The following is a 21,081-nucleotide window of genomic DNA, read 5'->3' as shown; positions in this document are numbered from 1 at the left end:
TTTTTGTGAAATGGTAGGGGTACTTTTGTACCCCATTACCATTTCACACAGGGGGGGGGCCGGGATCTGGGGGTCCCCTTGTTAAAGGGGGCTTCCAGATTCCGATAAGCCCCCGCCTGCAGATCCTCACAACCACCGGCCAAGGGTTGTGGGGATGGAGGACCTTGTCCTCATCAACATGGGGACAAGGTGCTTTGGCGGGCCGCTACCACAAAGCACCCTTCCAATGTTGAGGGCATGTGGCCTGGTACGGTTCAGGAGGGGGGGGCACTCTCTCGTCCCCCCCGCTTTTTTCCTGCGGCCTGCCAGGTTGCATGCTCAGATAAGGGTCTGGTATGGATTTTTGGGGGGACCCCACGCCATTTTTAAAAAAAATTTTGGCGCGGGGTTCCCCTGTGGGGAAATCCCATGCCGTTTTTATCAATGAACTTTTATGTGTATTGTCGGACCGACAATTCATTAATAGCCGCAAGTAGTTTTAAATTACTTTTTTTCCTTTGAAATGTCGTTTTGCTGTCAGACTGTTCTAAACACGGGAAACATGCGCCCCTTTTACAGGCATACTATAGACACCCCTCAGGTACGAAATTTAAAGGAATATATACATTTTTTTTGTTTCACTTTATGCATTATTAAAATCACTGCTCTCGAAAAAACGGCCATTTTTAAAACTTTATTTTTGCATTGATATATGTCCCCTGGGACAGGACCTAGGTCCCCAAACACTTTATGACAATAACTTGCATATAAGCCTTTAAAATTTGCACTTTTGATTATTCATGTTCGAGTCCCATAGACTAACGGTGTTCGAACAAATTTTTTGCCTGTTCGCATGTTCTGGTGCGAACCAAACAGGGGGGGGTGTTCGGCTCATCCCTATTTGTGACCATTCTTCATAACATACAGAACGGTGTCCTTGATTGAAGCAGTGTTTAGGTGCGGATAACGGTACACAGTGATGAGCACTACAAAGCAGGATGTAGCTGGCGCAGTAGGGAAAATTAAATACAATAATGCCCTGTACACACGATAGTATTTTCCGATAGAAAATGTGTGATAGGACCTCGTTGTCGGAAATTCCGACCGTGTAGGCTCCATCACACATTTTCCATAGGAATTTCCGACACACAAAGTTTGAGAACTTGCTATAAAATTTCCTGACAACAAAATCCGTTGTCGAAAATTCCGATCGTGTGTACACAAATCCGATGCACAAAGTGCCACGCATGCTCAGAATAAATTAAGAGACGAAAGCTATTGGCTACTGCCCCATTTATAGTCCTGACATACGTGTTTTACGTCACCACGTTCGGAACGATCGGATTTTCCGACAACTTTGTGTGACCGTGTGTATGCAAGACAAGTTTGAGCCAACATCCGTCAGAAAAAATCCATGGATTTTGTTGTCGGAATGTCCAATCAATGTCCGACCGTGTGTACAGGGCATAAGGCTTAACCTTTGTTTTCATTTTACCTTTCCACTGCCACAGACCCAAGTACTACATTCACAGCACTATAGTCCCGTCTATAGCAGCAGGGAATCCATTTGAATCCGCTAGAAAGCCAATAGTCGGCTAACCAGATGTAGACACCTGTAAAGCCCCATTTCCACACATGCTGCTAAAGAAGGTACAGAAAACGTTGTCTCCATTACAGTGCCCATCCAGCTACAGCCATATGTGTGGCAAAGGAAAACAAAAAGTAGTTTGTGCATTACCGAAATTAATTGTAAAATGTAAAACCAGTAAAAATGAACAAGTGAGAGTATGAGCAAGATGAGACCACACAGTGCAGGATACGCGCCTCCCACAGCACCCCGCTAAGCTAGCAGGCGCCTCCAATCCTGAGTGAAAGGGTGCAACCGCAGGCAGAAACAAAACAGCGAGCGTAAATGGGACATGACATCGATCTCCCCCAGTGGCATCGGTGATAGTAGAAAGACAGGAGATCTCAGACAAATACTGGCAACCTGAGGCGGGGCATCCGACACACCAAAAGTGATGCCCCTCATAACTTCCAGTTAGTGGATATCATATGATCACTATGGATGTGTACCTAGAAGGTGGTGTCACAGTGAGGAAAATAAAAAAAAGGGAATGATAAAAATACAAATTTGATTTTTTACCTTCATTGATTTTTATTGAACATTTTAAATGAGAGAGAAAACGCATATTAGTCATTTCAACAACCAGAGTCCTGGTGCAAATAAGTAAAACATTCTTCAAATTGCAAAGCCACATAAAAAAAGGGAGAGTAAGTATTCTCAGACTGTATCCCTCCAAAATTAGATTGGAGAAAAGAACCATATAGTATATCTACGTGACCATCTGAGAAGGCAATTAGTCATGACAAATCATTACATCCTGGGAACGCTACAAACAGTATCTCACAAAAGTGAGTACACCCCTCACATTTTTGTAAATATTTTATTATATTTTTTCATGTGAAAACACCAAAGAAATGACATTTTGCTGTCCCCTCAAAATAACTCAACACACAGGCATTCATGTCTAAACCACTGGCAACAAGAGTACACCCCAAGTGAAAATGTCCAAATTGGGCCCAAAGTGTCAATATTTTGTGTGGCCACCATTATTATCCAGCAATGTCTTAACTCCCTTGGGCATGGAGTTCAACAGTGCTTCACAGGTTGCCACTGGAGTCCTCTTCCACTCCTCCGACATCACAGAGCTGGTGGATGTTAGAGACCTTGCACTCCTCCACCTTCCGTTTGAGGATGCCCCACAGATGTTCAACAGGGTTTAGGTCTGGAGACATGCTTGGCCAGTCCATCACCTTTCCCTCAGCTTCTTTAGCAAGGCAGTGGTCATCTTGAAAGTGTGTTTGGGGTCGTTATGTTGGAATATTGCCCTGCAGCCCAGTCTCCGAAGGGAGGGGGATCATGCTCAGTAGGTTGCAGTACATGTTGGCATTCATAATTCCCTCAATGAGCTGTAGCTCCTAAGACCATGACACTCCCACCACCATGCTTGACTGTAGGCAAGACACAATTGTCTTTGTACTCCTCACCTGGTTGCAGCCACACATGCTTGACACAATCTGAACCAAATAAGTGATACTTGGTCTCAGACCATCACAGGACATGTTTCCAGTAATCTATGTCTTTAGTCTGCTGGTCTTCAGCAAACTGTTTGTGAGCTCTCTTGTGCATCATCTTTAGAGGGAGGCTTCCCTCTGGGATGACAGCCATGTAGACCAATTTGATGCAGTGTGCGGTGTATGGTCTGAGCACTGACAGGCTGACCCCTCCAACCTCTGCAGCCTGCTGGCAGCAGTTATACATCCATTTCCCAAAGACAACCTCTGGATATGACGCTGAGCACGTGCACTCAACTTCTTTGGTTGATCATCGCAAGGCCTGTTCTGAGTGGAACCTGTCCTGTTAAACTGCTGTATGGCCACTGTGCTGCAGCTCAATTTCAGTGTCTTGGCAATCTTCTTATAGCCTAAGCCATCTTTATGTAGAGCAACAATTTTTTTTTTCAGATCCTCAAAGTTCAACGCCATGTTGACCTTCCAGTGACCATTATGAGAGAGTGAGTGCAATAACACCAAATTTAACACACCCTCCCCCCCATTCACACCTGAGACCTTGTAACACTAATGAGTCACAAAACTGGGGATTGAAAATGGCTAATTTGGTGCAATTTGGACATTTCCACTTAGGGGGTATACTCAATTTTGTTGCCAGCATTTTTAGACATTAATGGCTGTGTGTTGAGTTATTTTGAGGGGACAGCAAATTTACACTGTTGTACAAGCTGTACACTCACTACTTTACATTGTAGCCAAGTGTCATTTCTTCAGTTTTGTCACATGAAAATAAAATATTATAATATTTACAAAAGTGAATGTGTACTCCCTTTTGTGAGATACTGTAAATATGAAAATTCTTTCATCAGGGGGTTTTGCTTTGCGGATGACTCCAGCTGGATCGAAAATGCACTACAGTACATCAGGGATCTTCAAACTACAGCCTTCCAGCTGTTGCAGAACTACACATCCCATGAGGCATTGTAAAACTCTGACATTCACGGACATGACTAGGTATGATGAGAACTGTAGTTCCTGAACAACTGGAGGGCCATAGTTTGAAGATCCCTGCACTACATTCAAGGTTGAACTTGAATAAATTTAAGACTATATTAACCACTAGCCGCCATCATTCTACTGTGGAAGGTCGGCTCTCCTGCGCAAATCGCTGTAGCTGTATGTTGGCCCTTTAAACAGCTATAGCAGGCAGGCGTGCGTTGTGCGGCAGGGGTCCCGATGTGCAGGCACAAGAGCCAGAACAGGAATGTGTGTGCAAACACACAAATCCCCAGTCTGTCAGAAGAGGAGAGACAGATAGTCTGTTCCTACTAGTTAGGAACAGCAATCTGGCTCCTCCTCTAGCCAGTCACATCCCCCCCATAGGTAGAAACACAGATGAGGATCACAATTAACCCCTTCCCTGCCAGTGACATTTACACAGTAAATCGGTGCATTTTTATAGCACTGAGATCACTGTATAAATGTCAGTGGTCCCAAAAATATGTCAAAGTGTCCTGTCTGCCACAATCCCGTAAAAATTATTTAAAAAAAAAATAAATAAAAAGTTAAAAAAAATCCCATAAATATAGCCCTTATTTTGTAGATGCACTTACTTTTGCGCAAACCAATCAATATACGCTTATTGCGTTTTTGCTTTACCAAAAATATTTAGAATTTGAAGAAATTTGTTTTATATTATTTTTTGGGGGGATATTTACAGTCATACGCAAAAGTTTAGGAACCCCTGACAATTTCCATGATTGTCATTTATAAATATTTGGGTGTTTGGATCAGCAATTTCATTTTGATCTATCAAATAACTGAAGGACACAGTAATATTTTAGTAGTGAAATGAGGTTTCTTGGATTAACAGAAAATGCGCAATATGCATCAAAACAAAATTAGACAGGTGCATACATTTGGGAACCCTTGCCATTTTGTTGATTTGAATACCTGTAACTAATAAGCACTGATTAATTGGAACACACAATTGGTTTTGTGAGCTCATTAAGCCTTGAACTTCATAGACAGATGCATCCAATCATGAGAAAAGCTATTTAAGGTGGCCAATTGCAAGTTGTTGTTCTTTGACTCTCCTCTGAAGAGTGGCAACATGGGGGCCTCAAAACAACTCTCAAATGACCTGAAAACAGATTGTTCTACATTATGGTTTGGGGGAAGGATACAAAAAGTTATCGCAGAGATATGAGCGGTCAGTGTCCACCGTGAGGAACATAGTGAGGAAATGGAAGACCACAGGCACTGTTCTTGTTAAGACCAGAAGTGGCGCGCCACATAAAATATTGGAGAGGCAAAGGCGAAGGCTGGTGAGAACAGTCAAAAACAGCCCACGGACCACCTCCAAAGACCTACAACATCAACTTGCTGCAGATGGTGTCACTTTGCATCCTTCAACAATTCAGCGCACTCTGCACAGGGAGAAGCTGTATGGGAGAGTGATGCGAAAGAAGCCTTTTCTGCACACAAGTCACAAACAGAGGTAGGCAAACGCACATTTGGACAAGCCAGCTTCATTTTGGAATAAGGTGCTGTGGACTGATGAAACAGTTATTTGGTCATAACAAGGGGTGTTATGCATGGCGACAAAAGAACACTTTTTTCCCCAAGAAAAAACACTTGCTACCCACAGTAAAATTTGGTGGAGGTTCAATCATGCTGTGTGTCTGTGTGACCAGTGCCAGTACTGGGAATCTGTTGAGGGTTGCATGGATTCCACTTAATATCAGCAGATTCTTGAGAACCTGAATATCATTGAACATCTGTGGGGTGATTTGAAGTGGGCTGTCCATGCTCGGCAACCATCAAACCTAACTGAACTGGAGGAGATGTTTAGTAAGGAGGAATGGTCCACAATCCATTCATTCAGAATCCAGACACTCATTACAGGCTATAGGAAGCGTCTAGAGGCTGTTATTTCTGCTAAAGGAGGCTCTACTAAATATTGATGTGATTTTTCTGTTGGGGTGCCCAAATTTATGCACCTGTCTAATTTTGTTTTGATGCGTATTTTCTGTTAATCCAATAAACCTCATTTCACTACTGAAATATTACTGTGTCCTTCAGTTGTTTGGATCAGCAATTTCACTTTGATCTATCAAACACCTGTTGATTAGTTCTGTATTTTGTGCATACACCTCAATCATTGTAGTAGTATGGACATATACATATCTAGATCTGAGAGATCTTACAACAAAGAGGTAGTTCGTTCCGCAATACACATTTATTAATAGGGTTACATAATCTATACAAAGTACACACCCAACAGTATTTACAACACAATGTACAGTGTAGGTCTCCTGGCTTACATGGTATTTACAAATTACCCACAACACCCATATTTACAGTACAGTATAAAATACAAGTATATTAGATTACCTGTTAACTTCAGGTCAGCCCATGGTGACTGCTGTCTGTTCCCACACCAAAGAGTGAGTTAGCTTGGTCACAATGCATTATATCCCCCCCCTCCCCTCCTTTCTGTAGTGTGGCTAATATAATTCTCCCTAATAGGTCACTGTACCTAGTAAATGTATATTGGGCACAGCCTGATTGGATGAGTCAAAGAAGGCTGTTGTTTACTACCCAGGGAAGATGTTCTCAGGGAGAACAAAAGGCCAACCTTTGAAGTTGAACTAATTACAATAACACCAACACAACACTCAGTATTTTAAATATATTTCCCTCTAACTGAAATATATTTCTAATTGCAATATTTTACAGCGATTAATGGAGATTTCACATAATCCCATAAGGCAACAGATGGCCCCTTGTGGCCAGTTGAAAATATGAGACTCGGCCACACCTAGAATAATGGTTTATGTGCAATCTCCTTCAATATCTGGCACGTTTGACTTTGTCCTCTGAAATGAAATAAAACTCTTTGAGAAGAAAAAAAAAAAAAAAAAACTTTTAAACTCTTCATCTCTACAGTTCACACTTCTGGATCCCAGTATTGGTAGTCATCACTTGTTCTGGATGTCATAAGTCCAAAATAGAAATCATGAGAAGCAGCACCAAAACAAAACAATAAGGAGAAAAAAAAAAACAAAAACATGAGGATCCTTGTTCTCAACAGTCCAATAATAACAATAGTCCGATAATAACAGTACGAAAGTCCATAAGGCGAATCTGGTCCTGTTGCCCTTGCTTCTGGGACGGCCTTCACTGGTGATTCCAAGTGGATACAGCATACAATAATAGCCTGGGGACCAGCTTTTCCTGGCTTTCTAAGATTATACTTTATTAATGTGGACAAAGGTAGAGAAATAAAAACACAAGTACATTTAAAACATATGCATTCAACTGAATGCTTGTCTGGTAAGTCTGAGCCGTAAGGACCTTTGATTAGAATTGTCATAGATATACTGCGACATAGTAATGAGACCCCTTTCCCAGTGACATGTGTAACAATTTGAATGGTTACGCCCTTCAGCCAGGTGTCTGATTTTCATCCCCCCATCTTTCTTCCTCCATTGTCATATGCCTGCAAGTACCTCTGCCCCACCTTCTGTGGAATACCACGTTGTGTTTGCGTGTATGACCCTTCACGTGTTCCGGGGAGTTTTGTTGCCATCGCAACTCACCACTAACTCCTTTTACTGAAACTGGGTACAGTTCAGGCTTGGCTGGTGCCAAACCTTTGGGCATATAGCTCCGTCCTTGGCTACCGTGTGTAGCTACTGTATGAATCCTGCCTTTAGCAGGCTACGGAAGAGGTCATCACTTTAAGAGTTTTCAGTGCAGATTAGGCAGTGTCGCCTACGCAGACAAAAATAACTTGATTTCAGAATACGGATAAGTGTGATGTCATCAGTCACTAGTGGCTTCAGGAACAATCAAACTAAATTACTCTTAAGTACAATTGTACTATACTCCCTGCTATTTGCCAATCACTATGAGTCTCACCAGTCCCAGTATATCTATATGATATTCACACAATGCTCTTTGAACTTAGTTATGGCACGAAAAAGAAAACTGACCAACAAACAAAAAATTGATCAATGACCACATATGATGACTGCCCAATATTAGAACTGTAGAGAGGATTGTATGTCACATATACACAGAAAATAGTCACATGACTGTTGCTAACACCCAGGTGTTACTGTCATAGTTGGTAATAGCTACAATCACATACATTTATATAACAATTATCCAATGTCGAAAGAGAGAAGAAAAACTGTTGGAACTTGGTCCATCCCCAAAATGCTGTAGGGAAGCTTTAATATTCTATATCAACATTTCTAACCATTTTAAATGTTCTCCAAATAATGTTCCCCCTACTCCCCTCTCTATTTATTTATTTATTTATTTATTTATTTCACCCTGGTGACACCACACTCAAGAATCACCATACAAAAAAAAAAAATAAATAAAAATAAAACAAAAATAAAAAGGTACTATATGAAAGAAAGAAAAAAATAGTAAACATTAAAAAAAAGAATTAAAAAAAATTAAAAATCGTTCTTCCCCACTTTGTTTTTTTTTGTAAAGAAAAAAAATTACCGTTAAGAAAAAAGAATAAAAATGAGAGAAAAAAAAAAAAAAAATAACAAATTAAAAAAAAAAATTGAATCTGTATTCTGTCAAAAAAAAAAAAAAAAACATTGAAACTGCCTTCAAACATTGTAGCTATTCAAAAGGCAACACCCTCTGTCGGCGGTGATTAACATATTAATTGACTCTCAGTGCAAATCTATTTGCACGTCAGTCAGGCCACAAGAACTTGTATTACAGAGAGCAGGATCTCTGTTAAAAAAAAAAAAAAAAAAAAAAAGTTTAACCACTTGCCGACCGCCTAACGTAGATATACGTCAGCAGAATGGCACGGGCAGGCAGAATCACGTACCTGTACGTGATCTGCCTCCCGCGGGCGGGGGGTCCGATCGGACCCCCCCCCCGGTGCCAGCGGCAGTCGGCTTGTGACTGGGAGCGTTGGGAGGCGAGGGGGAGACCATCCGATCGTGGCCCCCCCCTCGCGATCGCTCCCAGCCAATCGGAATCCTCCCCTGCCTGTGTGTAGTTTCACACAGGCAGAGGATGTGATGTCATCTCTCCTCGGCTCGGCAGTTTCCGTTCCAGCGCCGAGGAGAGAAGACATGTAAGTGCACAACACTACACACAACACAGTAGAACATGCCAGGCACACTAAACACCCCCGATCACCCCCCGATCGCCCCCCGACCCCCCCCCCCAACCACCCCCCCCCTGTCACAAACTGACACCAAGCAGTATTTTTTTTTTTTCTGATTACTGCATGGTGTCAGTTTGTGACAGTTACAGTGTTAGGGCAGTGAGTGTTAGGCCCCCTTTAGGTCTAGGATACCCCCCTAACCCCCCCTAATAAAGTTTTAACCCCTTGATCACCCCCTGTCATCAGTGTCACTAAGCGATCATTTTTCTGATCGCTGTATTAGTGTCGCTGGTGACGCTAGTTAGGGACGTAAATATTTAGGTTCGCCGTCAGCGTTTTATAGCGTCAGGGACCCCCATATACTATCTAATAAATGTTTTAACCCCTTGATTGCCCCCTAGTTAACCCTTTCACCACTGATCACCGTATAACCGTTACGGGTGACGCTGGTTAGTTCGTTTATTTTTTATAGTGTCAGGGCACCCGCCGTTTATTACCGAATAAAGGTTTAGCCCCCTGATCGCCCGGCTGTGATATGCGTCGCCCCAGGCAGCGTCAGATTAGCGCCAGTACCGCTAACACCCACGCACGCAGCATACGCCTCCCTTAGTGGTATAGTATCTGTACGGATCAATATCTGATCCGATCAGATCTATACTAGCGTCCCCAGCAGTTTAGGGTTCCCAAAAACGCAGTGTTAGCGGGATCAGCCCAGATACCTGCTAGCACCTGCGTTTTTCCCCTCCGCCCGGCCCAGCCCAGCCCACCCAAGTGCAGTATCGATCGATCACTGTCACTTACAAAACACTAAACAAATAACTGCAGCGTTCGCAGAGTCAGGCCTGATCCCTGCGATCGCTAACCGTTTTCTTGGTAGCGTTTTGGTGAACTGGCAAGCACCAGCCCCAGGCAGCGTCAGGTTAGCGCCAGTACTGCTAACACCCACGCACGCACCGTACACCTCCCTTAGTGGTATAGTATCTGAACGGATCAATATCTGATCCGATCAGATCTATACTGGCGTCCCCAGCAGTTTAGGGTTCCCAAAAACGCAGTGTTAGCGGGATCAGCCCAGATACCCGCTAGCACCTGCGTTTTTCCCCTCTGCCCGGCCCAGCCCAGCCCACCCAAGTGCAGTATCGATCGATCCCTGTCACTTACAAAACACTAAACAAATAACTGCAGCGTTCGCAGAGTCAGGCCTGATCCCTGCGATCGCTAACAGTTTTTTTGGTAGCGTTTTGGTGAACTGGCAAGCACCAGCGGCCTAGTACACCCCGGTCGTAGTCAAACCCGCACTGCAGTAACACTTGGTCACGTGGCGAGTCCCATAAGTGCAGTTCAAGCTGGTGAGGTGGCAAGCACAAGTAGTGTCCCGCTGCCACCAAGAAGACAAACACAGGCCCGTCGTGCCCATAATGCCCTTCCTGCTGCATTCGCCAATCCTAATTGGGAACCCACCACTTCTGCAGCGCCCGTACTTCCCCCATTCACATCCCCAACCAAATGCAGTCGGCTGCATGAGAGGCATTTTCTTTATGTCCTCCCGAGTACCCCTACCCAACGAACCCCCCGAAAAAAGATGTCGTGTCTGCAGCAAGCGCGGATATAGGCGTGACACCCGCTATTATTGTCCCTCCTGTCCTGACAATCCTGGTCTTTGCATTGGTGAATGTTTTGAACGCTACCATTCACTAGTTGAGTATTAGCGTAGGGTACAGCATTGCACAGACTAGGCACACTTTCACAGGGTCTCCCAAGATGCCATCGCATTTTGAGAGACCCGAACCTGGAACCGGTTACAGTTATAAAAGTTAGTTACAAAAAAAAGTGTAAAAAAAAAAAAAAAACACAAGCAAAAATATAAAATAAAAAAAAATAGTTGTCGTTTTATTGTTCTCTCTCTCTATTGTTCTGCTCTTTTTTACTGTATTCTATTCTGCAATGTTTTATTGTTATTATGTTTTATCATGTTTGCTTTTCAGGTATGCAATTTTTTATACTTTACTGTTTACTGTGCTTTATTGTTAACCATTTTTTTGTCTTCAGGTACGCCATTCACGACTTTGAGTGGTTATACCAGAATGATGCTTGCAGGTTTAGGTATCATCTTGGTATCATTCTTTTCAGCCAGCGGTCGGCTTTCATGTAAAAGCAATCCTAGCGGCTAATTAGCCTCTAGACTGCTTTTACAAGCAGTGGGAGGGAATGCCCCCCCCCCCCCAACGTCTTCCGTGTTTTTCTCTGGCTCTCCTGTCTCAACAGGGAAACTGAGAATGCAGCCGGTGATTCAGCCAGCTGACCATAGAGCTGATCAGAGACCAGAGTGGCTCCAAACATCTCTATGGCCTAAGAAACCGGAAGCTACGAGCATTTTATGACTTAGATTTCGCCGGATGTAAACAGCGCCATTGGGAAATTGGGAAAGCATTTTATCACACCGATCTTGGTGTGGTCAGATGCTTTGAGGGCAGAGGAGAAATCTAGGGTCTAATAGACCCCAATTTTTTCAAAAAAGAGTACCTGTCACTACCTATTGCTATGATAGGGGATATTTACATTCCCTGAGATAACAATAAAAATAATTTAAAAAAAAAAAATGAAAGGAACAGTTTTAAAATAAGATAAAAAAAATAATAAGAAAAAAAAAAAAAAATAAAAAAAAAAGCACCCCTGTCCCCCCTGCTCTCGCGCTAAGGCGAACGCAAGCGTCGGTCTAGCGTCAAATGTAAACAGCAATTGCACCATGCATGTGAGGTATCACCGCGAACGTCAGATCGAGGGCAGTAATTTTAGCAGTAGACCTCCTCTGTAAATCTAAAGTGGTAACCTGTAAAGGCTTTTAAAGGCTTTTAAAAATGTATTTAGTTTGTCGCCACTGCACGTTTGTGCGCAATTTTAAAGCATGTCATGTTTGGTATCCATGTACTCGGCCTAAGATCATCTTTTTTATTCCATCAAACATTTGGGCAATATAGTGTGTAGTGCATTAAAATTTTAAAAAGTGTGTTTTTTCCCAAAAAAAATGCGTTTGAAAAATCGCTGCGCAAATACTGTGTGAAAAAAAAAATTAAACACCCACCATTTTAATCTGTAGGGCGTTTGCTTTAAAAAAAAATATATAATGTTTGGGGGTTCAAAGTAATTTTCTTGCAAGAAAAAAAAAAAAATTTTTCATGTAAACAAAAAGTGTCAGAAAGGGCTTTGTCTTCAAGTGGTTAGAAGAGTGGGTGATGTGTGACATAAGCTTCTAAATGTTGTGCATAAAATGCCAGGACAGTTCAAAACCCCCCCAAATGACCCCATTTTGGAAAGTAGACACCCCAAGCTATTTGCTGAGAGGCATGTCGAGTCCATGGAATATTTTATATTGTGACACAAGTTGCGGGAAAGAGACAATTTTTTTTATTTTTTTTTGCGCAAAGTTGTCACTAAATGATATATTGCTCAAACATGCCATGGGAATATGTGAAATTACACCCCAAAATGCATTCTGTTGCTTCTCCTGAGTATGGGGATACCACATGTGTGGGACTTTTTGGGAGCCTAGCCGCGTACGGGACCCCAAAAACCAAGCACCGCCTTCAGGCTTTCTAAGGCCGTAAATTTTTGATTTCACTCTTCACTGCCTATCACAGTTTCGGAGGCCATGGAATGCCCAGGTGGCAAAACCCCCCCCCAAATGACCCCATTTTGGAAAGTAGACACCCCAAGCTATTTGATGAGAGGTATAGTGAGTATTTTGCAGACCTCACTTTTTGTCACAAAGTTTTGAAAATTGAAAAAAAAAAAAATGTTTTTTCTCGTCTCTTTATTTTCAAAAACAAATGAGCTGCAAAATACTCACCATGCCTCTCAGCAAATAGCTTGGGGTGTCTACTTTCCAAAATGGGGTCATTTGGGGGGGGTTTGTGCCACCTGGGCATTCCATGGCCTCCGAAACTGTGATAGGCAGTGAAGAGTGAAATCAAAAATTTACACCCTTAGAAATCCTGAAGGCGGTGCTTGGTTTTCGGGGCCCCGTACGCGGCTAGGCTCCCTAAAAGTCCCACACATGTGGTATCCCCGTACTCAGGAGAAGCAGCTGAATGTATTTTGGGGTGCAATTCCACATATGCCCATGGCCTGTGTGAGCAATATATCATTTAGTGACAACTTTTTGTAATTTTTTTTTTTTTTTTTTTGTCATTATTCAATCACTTGGGACAAAAAAAAAATGAATATTCAATGGGCTCAACATGCCTCTCAACAATTTCCTTGGGGTGTCTACTTTCCAAAATGGGGTCATTTGTGGGGGTTTTGTACTGCCCTGCCATTTTAGCACCTCAAGAAACGACATAGGCAGTCATAAATTAAAGGCTGTGTAAATTCCAGAAAATGTACCCTAGTTTGTAGGCGCTATAACTTTTGCGCAAACCAATATACACTTAGACATTTTTTTTACCAAAGACATGTGGCTGAATACATTTTGGCCTAAATATATGACTAAAATTGAGTTTATTGGATTTATTTTAGAACAAAAAGTAGAAAATATCATTTTTTTTCAAAATTTTCGGTCTTTTTCCGTGTATAGCGCAAAAAATAAAAACGGCAGAGGTGATCAAATACCATCAAAAGAAAGCTCTATTTGTGGGAAGAAAAGGACGCAAATTTCGTTTGGGTACAGCATTGCACGACCGCGCAATTAGCAGTTAAAGCGACGCAGTGCCGAATTGTAAAAAGTGCTCTGGTCAGGAAGGGGATAAAACCTTCCGGGGCTGAAGTGGTTAAATGTTTCTTTTTAGAATTTAGTTGGGCCTGACTGCAATTAATTGGATTCAAGGCTTCTCCTTAAAACAAAAAAAAATAAAAATTATGTTTCAAGGTCCTCTGTGTTTCAAAGTACTTTGTCCAGTCTGGGTCCAATCATTTGTCCTTGTCTGTGTATGTCTCCTAAAATACAAAACTCAAAAATTAATAACACCTCACTGTACCTCTCTGAGAGGTTCATAATGGACTAAACTAGTAGTGGATGATTGGAACAGACTTTCAGCTGAGATAATGCGTCCATCCACAGTAAGTACAGTCGAAAATGTACAGACACACCCACATATCTGTACTCTGACAAACAAAAAGTTATAGGAAAACCTGGTGTGTTTGTAAGTACTTAAAGTTTAAGAAGACAACATGTAGACATAAAACCTTTATACATATTAACAGCACATGCGTCAATTTGGAAGGAAAACCAAAACACCAGACCTACTGAATCCATAAGATGCCACAAAGGTGCAAAGCAATGCATTGTTATGTATTTTCCACGTATCAGAGTAAATGAAACTTCACTCTAAGCCACAGGAAAGGAAAAATTATCAAAACAAAATCCCTACAGTTTCTCAGAATTATAGGGATATAGATCTCTTATCTGTGCACAGGTTATTTATTCGCGAATACATATAAACTTGTAAAAAAAAAAGTATTAATTTAAACTGGTACCAGTATTGAGCTCATTACAAACGAGAAAAATTTATAAAATAATCATAAACAGTACAAAGCATGCGCATTAGTGTGATCACACTTATTGTTGGCTATAAAAACAATGGTGAGTATACCCCTACAAAAAAAAAAAAAAAAAAAAAAAAATCTCTTTACACATGGACAGTTCATACCCATGCATTCCATCACTCAGACACACACATTCATTTAGATTGAACCCATACATTCTGGATAGAGCTTTGATAAATCGCAAATGAATTGTGATGTGTTTACGCAAACAGGAGAAAGGAAACAAAAAAAAAACAAACAAAAACCAAGAACACCAACCAAAAACAAATACATAAATAAAAAATATATAAAATGAAGCAAGAGTAGGCTTCTGATCCTTTGGGGAAGATAAACACCTGTATTACTAATAACCATGTTTGAATACCTAGCCTAATATACATTACCTTAGGTGTATGTATTTATGTATAAATACATCTATATTGATACACCTGATTAATATGTAAATACTTTTTCATGAGCTCCCTGCACCTGGAAAATATAACTTAGACAAAAGTTATTACCCTTTTCCCTTTCTTTCACACAAAGAAAACAAACACTGCCACATTGTTACATTTACATATTTACATTGGTATATGTTCACTGACATTCACCCTTGGATCTGGTGAAAACAAATGACTCAGATCAGAGACATCTGAATGACACATTAGATCTGGTATTTTTTTTGCTTTTTCTACATTGCTTATATTTAAGGTTTGTTCCCAGTAAGGTGAAGTCCTAGCAGATAGCATAGATAGGTTGGCCCCCCCTCCAGTATTTTCTGCTTGAATGGAACAGATGGTTTTCTGTGGGACCTTAACAATTTGATCAAAAGATTGTTTTATTTCTTTCAGTTCTTTCCTACACTGTACCACATCTGCATGGCATGCTTCATATTTTACCTTAGGAACATGTTGTGATGTTTCCATTATTTTATTGGTATTTTCCCAATTATGAATATGCGACTTCAGTAGTTCAATCTCATTTTCAAGAGAGGTAATTGTGCTAATTAACTTAACCTCTTTCAGAACTGATTTCCTGTGCTGTAATCTGAGATCACTTTCCATGGAATTTACATTCAAAGGGGAGCATGAGGCTATTTGCCTTTGACTAGTACCTGGGGGGCCATGCCTATAGATCTTATCTTTGGAGGCATTGTAATTGTAATGGTGCCTCTTTCTGTTTGAAAAGGTGGCAAATTCTGCTGTAGTGTGACTTGCTAAACAGGTTTTGTTGTTTGTACTCTGGTGATAAATCTTTGATTTCACAGAATTAGACCTTCTGGCTACATGAAAAAAATGTGTGCATACAGTCCATGATGCATTGATATGAATCTCTAAGGGGATTTATAAAAAATCCACATTTAATTTTAAATTTTGGATGGGCATTAGCTATTAGGAGGGTTTTGTACTCTGGGTCCTCTCTGTGTACGTTTCTCCGTTTGCCTACATAGTAAGCTGACCATAGCCTGTTTGCATAAAGAAGTGGATTCTCATTATTTTCCTGTTTTGTTCTATACGCTGCTTTTAAGCCTAGGTCAAAGGGATATATTATTTTTAGCAATTCATCTACAGTTTCATTGTAATCTGCTCTTCCTTCTTTAACATGGTCTGGTAGGGAAGACCATGTGTCTAAGTTAACTGTTAATAGTAAAACTTTAACCTGATCTCTGGAGTTGGCAACTCCCAGCAATTTACATCGTTGCAAGACATTATCTGCATGAAATGTTATGTGCACTCCTGGCAACAGTTTGCCAATATTGTTAGCTACAAGTAGCACATTTTCTAAAGACTGTCTGTCCTCCCTATCCATCTTTTGTGCTGTGCTCTCAATTCCTGTTGATATGCATACATACATACATACAGGAAACAGCTCTCTTTTTTTTTTTTTTTTTTTTTTTTTAAATAGACTGAACCTTCATGCATAGAAACATTGGGCAACAGCTCTTTTCATCTCCTTCTAATGCATCTGGACTCTTCATGTACCAATTCTATATTATATTTAGCTTTTAATAAAAGTTATGTGTTCCTCGTAGGCTCCCTATTAATTACACACTGTAGAACACAGCTATTTCTTATAGCCCATTTCTATATCGAGCACATAGAGCACCCAATGTTCATTTTTTTAGCATTCAAATGAAAAACCCTTTCAAAGTGTGCCTTTTGTAGATATTGCAACCCCTTGAGATATTGCTGAAAGAGACCACCAAATTTTTCTGTCCCTTCGTGGTCGCCATTTTGTTGACTAGTTCTGTATTTTGTGCATACACCTCAATCATTGTAGTAGTATGGACATATACATATCTAGATCTGAGAGATCTTACAACAAAGAGGTAGTTTGTTCCGCAATACACATTTATTAATAGGGTTACATAATCTATACAAAGTACACACCCAACAGTATTTACAACACAATGTACAGTGTAGGTCTCCTGGCTTACCAAAGAGTGAGTTAGCTTGGTCACAATGCATTATATCCCCCCCCCTCCTTTCTGTAGTGTGGCTAATATAATTCTCCCTAATTGGTCACTGTACCTAGTAAATGTATATTGGACACAGCCTGATTGGATGAGTCAAAGAAGGCTGTTTACTACCCAGGGAAGATGTTCTCAGGGAGAACAAAAGGCCAACCTTTGAAGTTGAACACAACACTCAGTATTTTAAATATATTTCCCTCTAACTGAAATATATTTCTAATTGCAATATTTTACAGCGATTAATGGAGATTTCACATAATCCCATAAGGCAACACACCCAAATATTTATAAATGACAATCATGGAAATTGTCAGGGGTTCCTAAACTTTTGCATATGACTGTATTATAGCAAAAAGTAAAAAATAGCTTTTTTTCAAAATGGTCATTTTTTGTTTATAGCGCAAAAAATAAAAAACTACAGAGGTGGTCAAATACCACCAAAAAAAAAAGCTCTATTTGTGGGGAAAAAAAAAAAAAAAGTCCATTTTAGGGCGTCAAAATTATACAAAAATATAAATAGGAATATACAAAAAAAAATCCAATCAAATATGTACAGTATCTAAAAGTATTGACAAATTAGTTAATATGACAAATTGATAGGTTATTCAATACCTAAAAAAGGACACAGACATGTATTGATGGTAATCAAACATGGGTACAGGAGCCTCGACAAAAAAATAGAAAAAGAATTTATAAAAATATGTAAAATATAAATACGTAAAAAAAAAAAAAAAAAAAAAATAGAGACAAGGTCCAGGGGGGGTGTGTGTGTGTGTGGGGGGGTGAGTGGGGGGGCATGAGCAAAGCCGTCTGAGTAAGACATGCTTGCTTAGAGCTACGCTCCTACCGAGACCATGCAGCTGTGCTTCAGCGCATCCTGACCCACACTTTGCCTCTGCCAGTCGTCCCCGCACACTGCAGGGGAAGCCCAGCACCACCCGCGATGGTGTACGGCGTCTCAAAATCAAAGACCACGCCGATCCGGGACGTCCTTGCCAAAGCCTCAGCTAAGATGGCGGCTCCTCCATCTTCCCGGTCTGACACGCATGTGCACACCAGTACTGACCCGGCCGGCAGAGACGGTGAAATCGGACTCTGGGGTGACACCCATAGCACAACAATATAGAACTCCCAGCCCAATTTACACCACCGGTTTGACAGGATGCTCACTAAGGCCCAAAAAACGCCTCAGGCACGATTACTGAGCAACTGGGCCGCCATATCTCACCACTTGAGCAGCGGGCAGGTAAACTATCTTATTACTAGCAACCATACAGAAGAATTTGGGGTCCTAAGAAGAAAGACACCCTCAAAGCCCTCCTCAAGAACATTGAGAATAGGGCCAGGCGCTCCAATTTTCATATCAGAGACCTGGATAGACCTGCAATCCACCACTACTGCACTCTTACAAGAGCTGGCACGATCAATCACTATCGCGCGACTAGAGATTGATAGGATCCACAGATCTCTGGTCCCCTGCAAGATATTGTGGTGAAACTCCATTTCACCACACCACTACCAGATCCTTCAGGATCTCTCCCAACTCACCCTCGCTAAGCGAAACGCCACGAAATCCCTTCTGCTAATACTACAGCAACATTGCAATACTTATCGTTGGGGATTTTCCTTTTTCTGCTCGCTTTTCTAATAGAAAGGTACATCTGTGCAAATTTGCTGAATACCTCCATCTTGCACCTGCTGAGACTCCCTGAGGTTTCCAATCGCTGAGCAGCATCCTACTCCCCCAAGAAACTGCCAACCTCCCAACAAACTAAGCCGATTCTCCTCACTGGTCCCTGCCCATGAAGACTCCATTGACTGACAATTCCCTGCTGAACACATGGGTTTTTCTCCACCAGTGTCCCTTGACTTGCTCTACTAGCGAGTTTATGTATGGCATATTTTCTACCGTAACTATGCTCTGTCCTCTGTTGTCTTGCAGCTCCGCATAACTAATGTTATACTCTAAGTCATTATACATGTCCCCCCTTAACCCTCTATCCCTTTACCCTCCCCCCCCCTTCCTACATATAACATTTGTATAACACTTGTGCTACAGTATACCCATGGGTGACTCACAATCTCTGGGTGCTTTAGCTCCTGTTCACCCTTACCACTGACTAGATGAGACCCATCACAATTATTCCTTACAGGTTACCTTTCATTTGGTCAACTGGAGATCGTGGCTCCCCCATTAGTCACTTTTGGAGTCTCCTGCAGCCCGATTCTCCTTGCCATATGTGAACTGGCGTGGCATCTCACGCCCCCATCCTATGCTACAATAACTGCAAGCCCTGTTTTGTTACCCAATGGGCTTTACAGTTTAGGTTACTTGCGCTTCTGTGTGTTGCTCATATTTTTTTTTTGCTACCTAAACTGTTGATATAGGCAATGCCTACTTCTCGCCATACCAATTTGCATGCATCGATGGGACCTGCTATTGTACGGTTTGTTTATTTTCCCAACAGCTAGACCCACTGCCTATCCAGTTATAACAGGACGGTTTTTGTTGCATACCTCCCAACAGTGCCCAAATTGCCTGACAGGGACCTAAATGACATAAGCTTTGAGGTTTGCGTTGAGGCTGCTGAAATCGGACAGTTCACGAACGTCCATTTTGGGTAATAACTGGCCCCATTTGTGTCCTTTGGTAGTATAGTGATCTATACACCCACTGGATAGCGTTTGTTCTAGAACACTTTTTCCTGTGCTTGCCACCTCTATTTGTCCAACCCTCCCTTTTAACTCCCCCCTCCTCCCGTAGAGGGGTACCACCAACCGCTAGCGACTACTTTTTGGCTTCCTTCATCTGCATTAATGGCCTCATTAAATGTTCTCACCCTCAATGTTCAAAACCCTAATTCCCCCACTAAAGGCACAAAGGCATTCTGCTCATTTGCATCACTCTTAGCCCATGTGGTTTGTGTACAGAGGATGCACTTTTCCACCTAATCGACACCTACGTTTTTATCCGTCAATATCCACAAGCATACACAGCCTCTGCTTCTACTAAACCGAGGGGGGGGTATTGATTGCATTCCATCATACTACTCTATTCACACTCCTGGCGGAGCACAAACCCATAAGGTCACCATCTTCTACTTACAGGCCACCTCTTAGATTGCAAAGTTACAATGGTGTCTTACGACGCTCTTAACAAAAATACGCTCATTTCTTTCCCATTGATCGGTTTTCGCTTCCCACGAATGCTCGATTTGTGACGACTCTAATACAGTACTATATCCATTTCTGGTCAAATTTCTGGTCCCATCCTCTAATGCCCATCATCTCTCCCTTGAACAACTTTTAAACCAATACTCTCAATTAGACTCTTGGTAAGAGCAGAACCCCACCAGGCAGCAATATACCCACTACTCCCACCCCCATAAGCTGTTCTCTTGCATAGACCGCGTTATCGTTAGCATAGGCTCTTCGCCACGCCTCCTGGCCTCAACTATCCTTCCATGTTCCTGGTCTGACCGCAATATGGTCGTCACCTCTTTCTCCTGCATAGTCCTAAAAACACATCCTGGTCCATTAATAGCTTGTTGGCAAAACCCGACCCATTGCCTGAAGAACGAAAGTGCTATCAAAGACCATCTTGCTCATAATGTGTCCTCTATATTTCTCCTCCAACACTATGGGAAGCGCACAAACCTGTCATTAGGGGAGTGTATAGCAGTCAGGCGTCGCATCAGCTTAAGGAGAAGAGTCATCTTCATAAACTCCGATGAGGCCTTCCGCAAGGCTTCAGGGATCTTCTAAGTTTCGCCTTCTCAGTCAACTAAAAACTGGATTTTGAAAAAGCACGCTTTAGAACTTAACCTCTGACAGAGTCCACAGAAAAAAAAAAAAGTCTTCGTAGATCACAAAACACCCT

The sequence above is a fragment of the Aquarana catesbeiana genome, linkage group LG04 (assembly GCF_042186555.1).
Source record: "Aquarana catesbeiana isolate 2022-GZ linkage group LG04, ASM4218655v1, whole genome shotgun sequence".
Taxonomy (NCBI): Eukaryota; Metazoa; Chordata; class Amphibia; order Anura; family Ranidae; genus Aquarana; species Aquarana catesbeiana.
This window is presented reverse-complemented; position numbering follows the sequence as displayed.